The 15,093-nt window shown below is 41.6% G+C and overlaps 1 protein-coding gene across 1 annotated transcript in view; it reads right to left on the bottom strand.

Annotated features, from left to right (window-relative positions):
- The window catches only part of Shc3 (SHC (Src homology 2 domain containing) transforming protein 3), a 160,570-nt gene that overhangs the window by 596 nt on the left and 144,881 nt on the right, over positions 1 to 15,093 (bottom strand). The gene's annotated exons all lie outside the window — the stretch shown is intronic.

The following is a 15,093-nucleotide window of genomic DNA, read 5'->3' as shown; positions in this document are numbered from 1 at the left end:
AGATAGATAGATAGATAGATAGATAGATAGATAGATAGATAGATAGATAGATAGATAGATAGATAGAATCAGCTGGATTGCTTGTGTTGGTCCAGAAGGCCAGTGGGGGACAATGTTCCCCGCAGCCCAAGGACTGTCTGTGCCTCAGAGATGATTTCTGCAGAGACCTTACTCACTGACTTTATTTCAGTGTGCTCTCATCTGCCCACTTCTCTAAGATGGAACCATGGAATGCCCCAGTTCCCAGGCCTTCATGGGCCCGGTCTGACTTATTCTTTCTTTTCCTGACCCAACTGGGACTAGGAATTAGACATCTCAGCTAGTGAAATATGACAAGTAAAGGAAATAAAATGTATGAGGATTGTGAAGGAGGAAATAAAACTGCCTTCTTCTCAGACTGCAAGATTATCCATGAAGAAAATCGAATTTAACAACAATGAATTTGAACTAATAAACCAACAGTCATTGTTAAAGCTGCAAGATAATGAGAGAGAGGGTGATGCTGTTCAATGTGCTCATTACCTGACTTATGTAACTGTAACCCCTCTGCACATCACCTTTACAATAATATTTAAAACAAGAAAGGGATGTTAAAAGATTTAGGGAATGAAAAAAGGTTGCAAGATACAAAGTTAATACGCAAAATTCAATCACTTTGGTATGTACCAGAAATTGGAAATTTACAAACCAGTACCAATAGCATGCTCAAAACCTAAACACTTAGCTATTCAATGAATTACTCAGCTATAAATCTGAAGAAATATGTAAATACCTTGTGAAGAAATCTACAAAAATCTGATGGAAGAAATCAAAGAACCTGATAAAAGGAGAAGGTATTATATGTTCATGGATACAAAGACTCACTATTATTAAGGCACCAATTCTTCTTAAATTCAATGCAATCTCAATCAAAATCCTTGCAAATTATATTCAAGGCATCAACAAACTTTTACTTTAGTTTAAAAAGAGAGAAAAAGATCCAAAGTAACCAATATGTTACTGAAAAGAATGAATTTGGAAGCTGATCTCTACTCAATTTTGTGATGTATATTTTGATATAGGTAGAAGAATAGACAAATCAGTGAACCAGAATAGGGACCCATACAACTATAGTCAACTGAACTTTACTTGGAACAAAGGAAACATAGTGGATAAAAGGTAAGAGTTTTTGGTATGTGTGCTGGTACTGAGGCTTGAACTCAGGGCCTTGCACTCTCCCTTAACTTTTCTGCTTAAGGCTGGTGCTCTACCACTTGAATCACACCGCCATTTCTGGAGTTTTGTTGATTAATTGGAGGTAAGAGTCTCATGGATTTGTCTGCCCTGGTGGCTTCAAACTGAGGTTCTCAAGTCGTAGCCTTCTGAGTAGCTATAGGATTACAGGCATTAACTCCATGCTCAGCTAAGACAGTATTTTTAATACTGTCTGAAACAATTGGGCATCTACATGGAAAAAAATCAAGAGAGAGAGAGAGAGAGAGAGAGAGAGAGAGATCTTACATATATTAAATTAACTTATATACTAAATTAACTAAAGATAAGGGGAGGGGTATGGCTTAACAAGCATGAGGCCTTGAGTTCAAACCCCAGTACTATCAAGACATAAAAATTAACTCAGACTTACAGACTTGTACAGAAAACTATTAAAATCTAAGAAAATAATAGTAAAATAGCTAAACAACCTTGGATTTGGCAATAACCATTAGGTCAAGTTATTAAAAAGAAAAACCACAGACTAGGGGAGAAAAATCTTCTTTAAAAGTGCATAGGATAAAGGACTGTTAACAGAAAAATAAAGACATCTTAAAAGGAAGTAAAAGAAAACAAATAATCCAATTAAAATAGTTTGAAGAACGGAAGAGTCTCTTCATCAAAGAAAATAGTAGGTAAATAAGCATAGCAAATGTTTTCTACATTGGACATTATTAAGGGGATGCAGCCTAAGTCAACAGTGAGATATGATTATATCATGCCTATGAGAATAGCCAAAACCCAGACCACAGACAACATCAGTACTGGGAAAGCAGTGAAGCAACAGCCACCCGATCTCTGCTTGTGGGAATGCAAAATGGAACAGCCACAGATAATTCAGTGGCTAGAAGTAAACATACTCTTATTATAAGCTCCAGTAAACATGCTTCTTGAAATGTCCCCAAAGGAGTTGAAAAGTTTATGTCTCTGCAAAAACCTGCACACAGATGTTGTTAGCAGCTTTATTATTAATTTCCAAAAATTAAAAACAGACAAGATATCCTTATTGGTAAGTATATACATTGTGGTACAACCATACATTTGGACAACATTTCAGTGCTACAAAGTAAAGAGCCATGAGAAGAGATGGAAAAAATGTAAATGCATGCTACTAACTGGAAGAAGCCAATCCGAAAAGTTCACATACTGTATGATTCCAATTATGTGCCACTCCGAAAAATGAAAAATTATGAGGACAGTAAATAGATCAATGAGTGCCAGGGGTTCCTAGAAAGGAGGGGAGTGAGCAGGCAGGACACACAGGATTTTTAGGGCAATGATACTACTCTGTATTATACTACAAAAGTGGGCACACATTGTTATACATTTGTTCAAACCCACAAAATGTACAGCACCAAGAATGAACCCTATGGTAAATTGTGGGTTTTGAATGACAATGTTGGTTACAAACAGACAGCTCTGTGTGTCTATGTTGATGGTGGATCATTAAGGGGAAATGAGCCTTCCACGGAACATCTCTGGCCTGTAAAGTCAGTTTTGCTGCAAACCAAAAAACTTCTTTTAAAAAATGAAGTCTATTAAAAATCAAGACTTTGTTTCTCTGAGCGTGGCTTACCTCACTTAACATGATTTGTTCTAGTTCCATACATTACCCTGCAAATGACCTTATTTTATTCTTTCTAATGGCTGTGTAAAATTCCATTGTGTATCACTGTACATTTTTTGATCCACTCGTCTATTGCAGAAATTAGATCTAAATGCACTCGGATATGATAAGCTACAGAATTCTCAAGACTCTTAGGAGAGAAACACAAATGCTCAATGCCTAAGCATCTCGTCTCACACACACACACACACACACACACACATACACACACACACATATCTCAAGACTAAACTTTGCTGCTTGAGAGTTGAATAAGAGATGGTTTTGGTGAGAACAGATGAAAGAAATGGGTAAGATTTAGTAAAGAAGTAAAAGCAAGTATCTCCCTTTTTTAAACTAAAAAAAAAACCATTTGTGTGTGTGTGTGTGTGTGTGTGTGTGTGTGTGTGTGCTGGTACTGGGGCTTGAACTCAGGACCTGGGCACTGTCCCAGGCTCAACACTAGCTCCCTACCACTTGAGTCTCTCCTTTTCTTTTTAGTGATTAATAGGAGTTTCCTACCTGGGCTGGTTTTGAACCTCAATCCTTAGATATCAGCCTCCTGAGTAGTTAGGATTACAGATGTGTGCCACTGGAGCCCAGCAGAGGGTGGGTTTTGTGAGAAGAATGTACAGGCAGGGGGAGGAGGAGGCCATAAGCCATACTTCCTGGATAGATACATCTCTGCATCAGCAATGACTAAATCATTTGTGAATACTCATTAAGGGACACTTACAGGCTGGAGGGAAGCACTGCTGTCTGGGTGGGCTCTGTACACTTGGTGATCATCAGAAAGGTTTGGTGGAGAAAGTCTTAGGGGAAGCCTCTTGCTCTCAGATGGTGCATGTGAGCCTTCCAAAGCATTTAGAGTCCAAAGTGTAGCAACAATCCAGGGAGCTGCAAGCCTTGTCTGCTCTCATATGGTTACTTTACACCTTCCTGGCCCTTGCAAGATCCACACATAGCTATCCCAGCCATTTTGAATGGTAGTATGCTTTCAGTACTGGGCTTGTAGTTTCCTTTTTTTTTTTTCAAAATTTGTTATTACAAAAGTGGTATACAGAGGGATTACAGTTACATAAGTCAGGTAATAAGTACATTTCTTATTGAGCAATGCCACCCCTTCTCTTACGGTTTTTCCCTCCTATCCCCACTGAAAAGTTGTATAGTTTATTTTCAACATAGTGTTCAGTGTGTACCACTGATGCATTTATCCCCTCATTTCTGTGTTCCCCCATACCCTCCTAAAGACAGGTACATGAACAAAATAGCAAAAAGAAAAGAGAACAAAAACAAAAACAAAGAAAAAAAACCTTTTGTTTCCATTTCCTGGCGTTCAGATCAATACATGTCATTTTATATGATCAGAGGCACATAGGCATTGTGTTTTTGTGTTCCTCCTCCAAGAGTATCCTCCTTTGGTCTCACTGTGTGTGAATGCCTACAGTCCTGTAAAATTTATCATGTCCTGGTATATTTTAGATCTAGTTTGTACATATGAGAGAAAACATGTGCCATTTTTGTCTCTCTGAGCTTGGTTTACCTTACTTAAGGTACTGACATAATATTATTCTTTCTAACAGGCGTGTGAAATTCATTGTGTACAGGTACCACATTTGGTCCACTCATCTATTGTAGGGTATCTGGTCTGTTGCCATAACTTGGTTATTGTGAATAGTGCAGCAAGATCATTCTTACAGTATAGGCGAGGTATACGAAAATCACAGGATGTTCAAGTCTTTACCCTAAGATGGTATAATATTTCCACATAATCTGTAGACTTCAACCATTCCTAGATGCCTTACAATACAATATAAATGCTATGGAACTAATTGTTATGGTATATCACTCATAGAGTAATTGCAAGAAAATAGTCCACACATGCTTAGAGAGATTCAGTGAGTTGATCCTATAGACATGGATCTCATAGAAATAGAGAACTACCTATACTACACCAGTTGTTAGCTGGGCTATCACAGCAATTCCACCTTAAAAGTGATGTCTCAGGAATTCTATAGCTGGGTGAAATAGCAGTCTCTCATCCCAGGAATATAACTCAGGGATTCTACCCATCCCTCAAAACTCTGTTGTGACCCTGATTCCAGCTGTCAAAGCCCAGGTGATCATGGGAGATGAGTTGTCTCTACCAGGCCTCTAGAGCTCCATTTGAGAAGTCATGGAGAAGACATATAAAGCTTTTATTCTGTGGTCTTGTTTGTGATCATTTGGGAAAATGCCCAAAAGTGGGATTGCTGGGTCATAGGGAAGTTCTATGTGAAGTCTTTTGAGGAACCTCCATACTGCTTTCCAAAGTGGTTGAACAAGTTTACATTCCCACCAACAATGAAGTAAGGTTCCTTTCTGTCCACATCCCCTCCAGCATCTGTTGTTGTTAGAGTTCTTGATTTTTGCCGTTCTAACTGGAGTGAGGTGATATCTCAATGTTGTTTTGATTTGCATTTCTTTTATGGCTAGGGATGTTGGAATTCTATGCCTCCATCAGAAAGAATGACATTGCCCCATTTGTTAGCAAATGGAAAAACTTGGAAAAATTATATTAAGTGAAGTAAGCCAGGCCCAAAGAATCATAGGTCCCATGGTTTCCCTTATTTGTAATATCTAGTATATGTATGAGTCAAGCGGAAAAGGTCAGATAATGTGATGTCAGGAAAATGAACCCTTAGATATGTATTTTAATGTTTTTTTCTTTCATGCATGTGTTTCTAACGCATTTATAAGATTATCTCTTTGTTACTTTGTATGTCCCTCCCCCACAGTATAACCCCTGCTTTCACTATATTTGATGTCAATATAACTTGTGGAGGAGATGGGGAAAAACCAGTTGTTTAAGGATACAGGTGGACCTGTTGCAACAATGAGAAGTACAAGTTGTCATGTCCAAAACGAGCTTTACAACGTCGGTGCGGGGAGGGGGGGGGCGGAAGGGGGGGGAAGGAGGATTGGGATTGGGGGGGAGGGGGGAGGCTGGGAAGGGATGTGAAGGGTAAACAAAGGAGGAGGCTGCCCATGTAATTGTAACTCCTCTGTACAGTATGTTCACAAATAAAATTAAATTAAATTAAAAAAAAAGAAAAAAAAAGCTTTTATTCTGTTCCTAAAGTGGGAGGCGGGGGCCACCCTACTCACTATCTCCAAAGATGACTGCCCCCATAGCACCTCAGTGACCCCAAGGACAGCACCAAGTCAACTCACAGAGACCAGGGCCCAGCAAGGACACGGCCTTCCCATAAACTAAACTAGCTAATACTTCTCCAAACTCCGCGACTCAGAGCAAAGCTGGGACAATGGAGGAAATTCAGGGGAAACTGGGCAGTGAGTTCTCCCTATAGTCCACCTGAGTCTCAAGGGACAGGGTCCAGACTCCTCCACCCCCACCCCACCCCACGCTCCCACTCCCCACAGGGTGCAAACTCTGTTATTCTGTCGCCCCCTTGTGGCCTGGTTGGGGAATTTGAAATTTTCCATCTGGAAGATTCCTTCAACATTGTCTGGTGTCTGGAAACAGGGAATAACTCAGTTACTATTTGGAGGCCCAAAATGTTCAATTCAGGAAGAAGATGGGAGGGAACAGTCCCCAGTGTAATCCACTGTGCTTCACAGGCTGTCCAAAGCAACACGGCTGAGATGGTCCTTCCCAATCAAGATCTCTACTAGAGGAAGAAATCACACAGCATGGTCTCTGTATCTCTTGCAGGGTAGAGAGATAGCCAAGCCCATTGTCAATGATAGCAGTCAATGAGTATCCACCAGCCGGAGCAGAAGTTCCAGTTCGTTCTACTGAGCAGTGAGCTCTGCTCCAGTCACTTCCCAGCAGGGATGTTCTATGATCTTGCCAGAATTGCGCCCCCAGTGGAGAACCAGGGCCAGAGCCTTAAAACCTCATTACTATTCAAAAGTGCCATAACTGTCCTCCACGGGTCCAGAAGACTGGAAGAGTTGTAGGGTCACCCAGCTGCAGGCAGGAATGGGAATGAGCTTGCCCTACCATGTGATCTGGGACATTTGGGGAAAGGGATGCTTGAAAACAACAGCTTTCATACTTGCTGCCCCAGTCCAACTTCTATTACCTGTGGTATGGAACGGTTTTCTGGGCATGTGGTCATTTAAGTACATAAGCCACTCCTGGGATTGCCTTCTTAGGGGAAGGATGGTCTAGGCTTTCTCACTGTGGGTCAGATAAGCCAGAAGCCTCAGACACACCTATCTCTGATCTGTATGAGGTGATCTGATTGACCGTGGGGAGTGGCCAGCCTGATAAGGCTCCTCCACATCGTTTCTGGGTTACTTACAATATTTTAAATCATTGAACGTAGATAAGACTTGGGTGCCACTGATGAAAGGAAGTTTCATGAGAAGGAATCAAATTATGAGTATCCATTTTGAACTAATGATACCTGAGAAACAACTTGATACTGATGGGACATCAGAATAATTAGCAAATATTATATTTGCTCTGATTTCCAAGTACATGTTTGAGAGTTATAGCTGTCTCAGTGTTTCTATTCTTGGCTACCACCTCTACAAAATTGGTCTGGATTAAGGGAGAGGTTGATCCTTCTTGGTTATTTCTTTCTTCCTGTGTTAAATCAACTTTCCATCACTATGACAAAACATACCTTCATGTTATGAATGAGTCTGTGAGATAGAAGATATGGTAACCTACCTACCCACAAGCATTTGTAGGGAGCATTTACAAGGGATGGGCTTTGGATTTCAGAAAATAAAGGAAGATTCAGCAACATTACAGAGGAAAAGAAGAATCAAATGTCTCCAGAATCTCAATTCACAGATCATTACCCAGATCATCTGAAATATCTCTATCTAGCTGAAGAAGAAAGGTTAACCTTTCTTCTTGGCTGGCCTTTGTCAAAAAAAAGCAGCTGACCATGCCTTTGCATGAAGAACAGTGTAACACTGATCAAACTTTGTCTGAAGACTAATGTGGTATGCACTAGCTTCCATCAGGAAAACAAGATAGCAAAACTGTAAATTACATGACTATTTCAAAGAAAAAAGAAAACCTCAAGTCAAAAAGCAAAAGAAGAATATGAACAAATATAAGCTAAGTGTGTTGCTAAGAAACAAGAATTGGAGAGGAGAAAAACAAGAGAGGCCCAAAAATTCTACAAAAAAAGAGGGAGGTGTTCAAAATATTGAGCAAAAAAGACTAAAAGACTGAAAAAAGGCTAACTAAACTTTAATTTATAAACAGAGTATCTTCTTTAAGAAATACAAGAAGGACAGTTAAATTAGATGTTTTGTCCTTAAGGGTTATATTGTCTGCTGCCTACTGGGATCTTTTGTACATGGGACAGGGTGCCTCCTAACAATGAGCTAAATTTTCAACATAAACTGGATCACTAAACTACAAATATTTTTGTTCATGTAAAAGAAAATGTTCTGTATGTGTATTTTTAAAAAGCATAATTTAATCAGCTTATGAAGAAGAAAGGTTTAGTTGGCTCAGTTTTGAAGGCATCAGTCCATAGTGAGTTGGGCCCTTGCTTTGGGGACTATGACAACACATCATGAGGTAGACAAGGGGTAGAAGAAGTTGCTCACCTCATTGTGTCCAGTGGAAGGAAAGGGCTGAGCTCCAAGATCCCCTTCAGCCTCAGCCCCCCCCCTCCAATAACCTAACTTCTTCCCACTAGACCCACTTCCTAAAAGTTCCACCACTTCACACCAGTGCCACAAGATGGAGCCATGCTGTTGACACCTGTTTTTAGGGTACGTTCTAGATCCAAACCGTAAATTTTCATCTTATCTGCCTTTCAAAACTTAGGTAGAAATTCATTTTTTTAAATCTGATTAACCCACAAATGTAGATTATCCATTCTCAGGTTTCAGTCAACACGGAAAGCAGTACAGGATCAGAAGTGAGCAAAGGAAAAGTCCACTGCTGGTGAAGTGACAGGTCCTGGGTTCAAAGCCTGCCTCTACTGTGACTGTGCTGTGTGCTATCTGCATTTCATCTATTCTTTCTGGTCTTCCAAAGATTCTGTTGTATTCAACCACAGTTCTCAACTTGAATGCATCAGAAGCCCCTGGAGGACTGATAAAGCTTCTACTGCTGACTCCTTACTCAACAGATTCCAACTCTAAGATCTGGGACTGTTGGAAATCTATATTTTTTTTAGCAGGTTCCTGGTGGGGTTGAAGCTGCTGGATGTAGACCTCATCCTGAGAACTCTGGATTAGAACAGCATTTCAACATTCCGTTGGTCACACGTTGGATTGGTAAATAGAATTAATAATATCTTTTAAGTTCACTCAGCCCTTGGCTGAGTGTAACAGAACAGCCAAACAGAACAAAGCAACCATCCTCTGGAGATTCCCCCCAACATTTGTGCACAGCCTGGTGGCTCCATGGCCTTTCTTTCTGAACACATACAGCAGTATCTTTGCTTGAAGCAAATGCTTAGGCCCATGTACCTTCTCAAGTGCTGTTTGTCCTGCCCTTAGCCCTGTGCGAAGCAATGTGATGCCAGGAACAAGAAGCAAAGTTTGGTGCTTGCCACATGTAAGCCAGCTCCACTTCACAGGCTCCCTGAGCATTCTGTGAACTCTCATGTGTCCTATGACACAGGACTATGGTCAGAATTACACAATTACTATACCAGAAGTAGTGAGTGTGGCACAGGGTCCCGAAGAAGTACTCAGGATGTGCCCACGGTTGCTATTTTCTCAGTATCCTGTGAAATTTAACAGCACCATGGAGGCAGATGGCATCCCAGAAAGGTGTTTGAGTGTGTGTGTGTGTGTGTGTGTGTGTGTGTGTGTGTGTGTGTGTGTGTGCCAGCACTGGGACTTGAACTGAGGGCCTTGCATCTTATTTGGCTTTTTCACTCAAGGCTAGTATTTTACCACTTGAGCCACAGTTCCACTTCTAGTTTTTTTTCTGATTGGAGAGAAAAGTCTCAAGAATTTTTCTGCTCAGGCTGGATTTGAACTGTGATCTTCATAACTCAGCCTCCTGAGTAGTTAGGATTACAGACACGAACTACTCAGGGCATCTGTCCCCAGAAAGGTTCTATAGAGAAGTGACACCAGCAATGGTGGTGCTGAGGGTAGAGGTAGGCGGTCATTGAGTGCCAGGTGGTGGGGAAAAGCGGCAGCTTTCAGGTTATTTCGGGCAGTTTGGTCAATATTTGAAGGAGGGGCATAAAGAAAGGAGGTGGCAGAGGCTCCCAGACCGGCCTGTAGAAAGGGCTGCAGGAGGTGGCTGCATCCGGAAGGCAGGGATTGTGTGCTCTGCTTCCAACCATGTGAGAGCAGTTGGCTTGTAGGCAATTAGAAACACTTCCAAGACTTTTCACTAAAAACAAAAAAAAAGTGACCTCAATCAATAATAAGATGATTTCACATTGGAATGGGCCAAGCCGTGGGATGGGATGTGTCCTGATTCAAGCTGGGAAGGGTGTGCACACACAGAGAATGCTGCCCTTTAGTGGTTTTGGCTGGATCTACTGGAAGACCATACCCACTCAAGGGCCGGTGTGTAACTCTAACCTAGCCCAGGTGGATGTAAACCCAGCCCAGAACTGCCTGGGCCTCCAGTGGGTTTGGAATTGTGACATGGTCCAAAATCTTTGCTAATGTAATGGTGGAGGTACAGGGCTGACAGTGCGATGCCAGGAACCATGACTGGAATCCTACTATCCTCTTATTGCCCACTACCCAGTCCCCCCATAAGCCCCTGCCTTTTACCCAAATCTCTGCTCACATGGGGCTCTGAATGGGCTGCTCTTGCCCCACTCTCTTGCTCTCCCTGACCAGCTAAGCCTAGTGAGTAGAAATTCTGGGGCTCCCTTGGGAGCCTGGACCCATTCCTTCCAGGTCTAATTTCCCTTCCTTTCCTAATCTCAAGATACCAAGAAGCCTCCCCCATCACCAAGTTTACCCAAGAGTCAGTAAAATGTTTCTAACAACAGAGAAGGAAAACGAAGGTCAAGAGTTGATCACAGTGACCACAAAGGAAATGCATATAGGAAATGTCCCCAATCAGGACCCACTCAGAAGACAGTAAAATCAGGGCACATTGTTCCTGGGTACAAGAAGCATCAGTACATCTTTGACCAGAAAGTTCCCCACCCATTAGTGACTAAGGAAGATGCTGAATTTACCAGTATGTTTCTTTTTGTTGAATTTTGCTTGATGAAAGCTTCATAGAAAATAATAAAGAAGAGAGAAGCACTGATATTTTGTATCTGTTTTGGAACAGCAGTGTTTCCCTACTCTACCTTTCTAAACCCAATAAAAGGCGATGGATGAATAAACTTCTAAAACAAAAAAGGGAGACAGAGAGGGTGGAGGGATCTCATCTCTAATTAACCATCAAGAAGCTTAAAGTGGAGCATGGCTCAAGTGGTAGAGGAACAGCCTTGAGCAAAAATGCCAAGAGAGCACCCAGACACTGAGTTCAAGCCCTAACGCACATGCACACACGCGTGTATGCTCGCACGTGCACCCCCTCTCCCCCCCATGGAAGGTAGCTCCACTCCAGTCCAAGAAAAGAGCCTAGTGCCAAATGTAAAGGGAAGGCAACTACAGAGGGAAGAATTGAAGCAAAATAAAAGAACAGAATAAAAGCTTCAAAAAATGCAGTATTCTCGATTGTAAACAGAGAGTCATAAAAAAAAAGAAGAGGGAGGGTATTGGAATAGAATGAGAGAAAAGAGAGAAAAGGTTTCAGTGAATGGTCTGGACTGAAGTGGTATGGCATAGAGGAGTTGGAGAAGAAAAGAAGTATGACTCCAAAACAGTTAACACTGGACTTGATCTTGAGCAGCTTGTAGCCTTATCCGGAAGGAGTATGAGAATCATTATAGCATACAGGTACCGGGAAACACTCTTGTTCCTGGCACTCTATGTGTGTGGGGACTGCATCATGCACAGACATCCTAGCTTGTGCACTTTTAGAAGGTGTTTAAGCAACACTGAGACCCAGATGGTTAGCAGCATTACAGGGGTTCCTGCTTTGCACTGTCTGTGTGGACACAATGACAAAGGAACTTTCTTACTGAATGATGACTAGGATACCCAGAGAGGGGAACGTCTGAATCAGGGATATGGAAAATTCCATGCAAAAAAAAAAGGTCCATATGACCATCTGGGCATAGCACCAGGATGGGGAAAACTACAGAACAGAAGCCATGGAGTGGAGCCTCTTCTGGAAGCAGTGCATCTTCCCAGGGGCTCAGCATCCCAGGACCAGATAATCAGAGGTTCTAGAGAATAGCACTGGTCTTCAGACAGTTTACAAGCAGTGCCATCAAGTTGTCTTCCCACATAACCTGCCTTCTGGTTGCTAGGGAACAACACAAAGGAAAACAGGAAGCCAAAGCAACACATCCCTGGCAAACTTATCAGCAACTTAGCCAGAGAAACAAAGGCCCATTGGCACCAACGAAAACCCTTTGTGCAATTAATACACACTGAAGAAAACAAATGATAGAAATATATGGTGGATTCTGTTGAGGGCTGAGTACCAGTGGAAAGGGGAGGGTGAAGAAGCGTGAACATGGTTGAAGTACATGTGAAAATAGAGCAATGAAATGTGCTGAAATTGTTTTTAAAATGGGAGGAAAATGAGGGAAAATAGTAGAGGGTGTAAATTTGGTCACGATATATTGTATACATGTATCCCCTTATGCAATCAATACATGCAAACAATATATGCAAATTAGTATATGCAAATATGTAACCCCCCTTGTGCAATCAATATATGCAAATAAAATGATTTGGAGCTATTAGAATTTATGAGTGACATCCACAGAAAACTGGAAACCCATTCTCTTCCTAATTAAATATTTTAAATTTAGTTTTGTTTCTTTGTCATTTTTCCTTTTTACAATCTTCTTTTCTTTTTCACTTGACTATCCCTATTAATTTAAATATTCACAATGTAAACTTTTTTGTTTGTCAGATTTGGGGTTTGAACTCAGGACCTGGGTGCTCTCCCTGAGTTTTTTTGCTCAAGGCTAGTGCTCTACCACTTTGAGTCACATCTCTACTTCCGGTTTTCTGGTGGTTGATGGGGAGCGTCTCAAATACTTTCCTGCCCAGGCTGGCTTTGAATGGAGATCCTTAGATCTCAGCCTCCTGAAGAGCCAGGATGATAGGTATGGAGGTGGTGCCTGGTTCACAATATAAAATTTTATTTTCCTTTTTATCCTGCAAGTTCTTTTCTTTCCCTTTATACGTCCCTTACTTACTTCTCCATTGGACCAGTTAATATCTCATTTCTTTGACCTCCTTAACCTGATGCTAATTTTTTTATTTGTCTTTGAGATTTTTCCAGAATTTCCAGGTTGGCTTGAGACTTATAGTCTACCTGCTTTATCCTCCCATGAAAGTCTAGGCCATGAGAGTGGGCCAGGGACAGATGTTAGAGCAAGCAGAGTAAGAAGAGTCCATGATCCAATGGGAGGAGTGGGAGCCAGCCAAGATGAGGGAAATGCCCATGTAGGCAACAGACAGCAGCCACGACAGGAGAAGGTTTACATATGGAGATGGATGTTGGACAACTCAGTGAAGACACTACAGCTAATGGGAGTCAGATTACTCATTGTTGGAGAAAGGAGTCCTAAATGTAGAAAACGCAAAACTATAACAAGTCCTGTGACATTAGACGGGAATCAGAAGATATGTCCTAGAGTCATGTTTTCCAGTATATATGCATATAGAAATTATATACATTATATAGAGATATTAATGTATGTGTGTGCATGCATGTGGGTGGAGATTTGAGTGTGGTGTGCGGAAAGAATGTATGATTATGTGTGTCTGTGTGAAGATGTATGTGTGTGAAGGTGTGGACATATTCATGCATGTATGTGTGTGTATAACCTGACTCTCCTTTAAGTGACCTGGGATCAGCAACATCCCTGCTGTAGTTTTCAATGTCTCCCAAAGGCCTATCTGTTAAAAGCTTGGTCCCAGATTGTGATACCACTGGGAGGTGGTGGAATCTTTAGGATGTGAGATAGCGACCAGAAGTCTTCTCATTACTGAGGGCATGCTTTTGGACTGGATACAGGGACTATGATCCTTCTCTCTTCCTCCATCCTATTCCTCCTTCTCTTCCTTCTCCTCTTCTTCCTCCTTCTCTTCTTCCTTCCTTTTCTTCTCCTCCTCCTCTCCCTCTCCTTCTCCTCTTCTTTTCTCTTCCTCCTCCTCCTCTTCCTTCCTTTTCCTCTTCTTCTACCTCCTCATTTTCTTCCTCTTCCTTCTTCCTCTTTCCTTCTCCTTCTTCCTCTCTCTCTTCTCTCTGTTTTCTGGCTTCTATAAGGTGAGTTATCTCCTCTTTCACACATTCTTGCCATGATATAGTGCCTCACCACAAGCCCAAAGCAACAGGGCCCCACAACTGTGGATGGAAACTTGCTCACACGTGATCAAAAGAAATCTTTTCTCTTTCCAAGATGATTATATCAGGAATTTTGACACAGTAGTGGAGATCTGAAATGCAACCCCAATAAGCACAGCTTGTGCTGAGATCTTGGTTTCTAAATATTGTTCCCCCCATCAAAGCCCCAGGGTTCTTAGAAGAAATGACTGATTGAAGAATTTGGTGGGAGAGGATGAATCAGCTACTAGTTTGTCAGAGGGGAAGAGATGGTTGATAAATGGTTAGTGTGTATCAAAAGGACACCAAAGCATTACAATGTAGTAACAGAGTAAAGTCCAATAAGTAAAAATGCCAAATTTGAATTCATACTCACAAAAACAAATGACTATCATTGAAATTTTGACTAGGAGCTATAGTATTTAGATTGTTTCTAAATACCGCCCACCAAATATGTGTTAATTACCAAGGAAAGAGGAATATATCTCCAGTGGGAAGGCCTGGCCATCACCTCCTGCAGGAAGCAATCAAAATGATCCCTGCCAGTCATCTGCACTTTACAGGATGTCATGAAGTAGGGATGACATTATTTTTGTGAGACAGCAATAAGAAGTATGGGGTGAAATGTTAGCATTCTGTTACCATAACAGAAATACCTAAGAGGGCTGGGAAGGTGGCTCAGTGGTAGAGCGCTTGCCTTGCATGCCTGAGGCCCTGGGTTCGATTCCTCAGCACCACATAAGCAAAAAGAATAAAAGCCGGAAGTGGCGCTGTGGCTCAAGTGGTAGAGCGCTAGCCTTGAGCTGAAGAGCTGAGGGACAGTACTCAGGGCCAGAGTTCAGGCTCCAAGACCAAACAAACAAAC

This window comes from Dipodomys ordii, unplaced genomic scaffold (assembly GCF_000151885.1).
Source record: "Dipodomys ordii isolate 6190 unplaced genomic scaffold, Dord_2.0 Scaffold68, whole genome shotgun sequence".
Classification (NCBI taxonomy): Eukaryota; Metazoa; Chordata; class Mammalia; order Rodentia; family Heteromyidae; genus Dipodomys; species Dipodomys ordii.
The sequence above is the reverse complement of the archived record's forward strand: the minus strand, read 5'-3'. Positions and strand labels throughout refer to the sequence as shown.